This window comes from Octopus bimaculoides, chromosome 11 (genome assembly GCF_001194135.2).
Source record: "Octopus bimaculoides isolate UCB-OBI-ISO-001 chromosome 11, ASM119413v2, whole genome shotgun sequence".
Lineage (NCBI taxonomy): Eukaryota > Metazoa > Mollusca > Cephalopoda > Octopoda > Octopodidae > Octopus > Octopus bimaculoides.
This window is the reverse complement of record NC_068991.1, coordinates 12,663,431-12,665,275: the sequence shown is the minus strand read 5'-3', so window position 1 is coordinate 12,665,275 and position 1,845 is coordinate 12,663,431. Positions and strand designations below refer to the sequence as shown.

The 1,845-nt window shown below is 37.0% G+C and overlaps 1 non-coding gene across 1 annotated transcript; it reads left to right on the top strand.

Annotated features, from left to right (window-relative positions):
* Positions 1–1,665: 1,665 nt before the first annotated feature.
* On the top strand, positions 1,666–1,747 carry Trnas-cga (transfer RNA serine (anticodon CGA)). The gene has a single exon. It is a non-coding gene; the product is annotated as a tRNA-Ser (tRNA).
* The last annotated feature ends 98 nt before the right edge of the window (positions 1,748–1,845 follow it).

Genomic DNA, 1,845 nt, shown 5'->3' with positions numbered 1-1,845 from the left:
AAATGCCGCTAAGCATTTCGCCCGGCGTGCTAACGTTTCTGCCAGCTCGCCGCGTTAATAATAATAATAATAATAATAATAATAATAATAATAATAATAATAATGATGATGATGATGATGATGATGATGATGATGATGATGATGATGATAATAATAATAATAATAATAATAATGATGATGATGATGATGATGATGATGATGATGATGATGATGATGATGATGATGATGATAATAATAATAATAATAATAATAATAATAATAATAATGATAATAATAATAATAATAATGATTTCTTTACTAATTACAAGGGTTTACATTAAGAAAAAACATTATGGACATTACAACACAAAATAGAGAATGTGTGTGTGTATGTGTGTGAGTGTGTTGTTATGAGACTAACAAAATTAGAAAAAAAAAAAGAAATCAACAATATGTTAATCCTCAATGAGGAGGAGACGTTAGAGGGCTGCTCATGAAAAAAACCCATAAAAAACCATGGGTACCCTGACTTTTGAAGCAGGTACCTTTTTTCCTTTCCTTTTTTTCCAACTACAGGCATATGCTCAGGGCAGGCCCGTTCACTGCCACCATTCTCGCTACTTTCATCCATCTTTCAGTAAACTGACTAAAAGACAACACTTTCTTCTCTACCCCTATTTTCCTTTCCAGGGATTGGCCAAAGCGTAAAGTGTTTGTCTTCAGTCCCTTCATTCTCGTCCACCATACAACCTCTTTCGCCATGGCCACCAGGAATATAAACACAGCCTTTCCTTCCCGGTTAAAGGAAGATAGCGGGGCGATCTTCCCGATCTTCAGTTGACAACCGGATCCGTCCCACCCGCGACAGAAGGTGTTCGACATAAACCCATAGTGTACGTACCTCACTTGCGGCTGTTTTTCAAGGTACAGCGTGCAGATACTCCAAGAGAGGTAGGCCCTGTTCATTGTGCAATAAGACGAGTCAACAATTAAACAAAAGATTTAATGAGCACAGATTCGACAGCAGATCGAGAGAACTTGCCGAACATTGTGTTTCAAACGGTTGCAATTCTGAAAAAAACTTGAATGTGCATATTCTCAGAAAATATTCTGAATCCGCTTCACTTTCACTTCTCAAAATGCATGAGGAGAAAATATGTCCGCGGGTTATTAACATCACGCCCTAGAAGAATGAATAAAATGACAGGGGAATATCATGCCATTGACCATCTGAATAATTTTTTCTATCTATCTATCTATCTATCTATCTATCTATCTATCTATCTATCTATCTATCTATCTATCCATCTATCTATCTATCTATAGGGTTGAATGTAATGTCCAGTCAGAGGAATCGACGTAAGCTTAAATAATAAACCGTGATAGGTGAACCGCGATATGGCAAGGGATTAGCGTATAGTGTTTATACTGATGCACTATATATCTTACAACAAATGGGCAGAGTCTTTATATGGGCGCATAAAATGTCTTGCGGCATTTGTTTCGTCGCTCTGAATTCAAATTCCGCCGGTGTCACTATATATATATATAGCGATAGCGGTGAAATTATGCACACACACACACACACACACACACACACACACACACACACATATATATATATAGTGACACCAGCGGAATTATATATGTATATATTCCTTATATAATATTCATTATATCGTAGATGCTGCGATGGCCGAGTGGTTAAGGCGTTGGACTCGAAATCCAATGGGCAATGCCCTCACAGGTTCGAATCCTGTTCGCAGCGTTAATTCTTTTAATGGCGGTGCCCCAGCATAGCTACAGCTCATGAGCTGAAACTAGATAAAATGAAAAAAGAATGAAAAATATATGTACATATATATA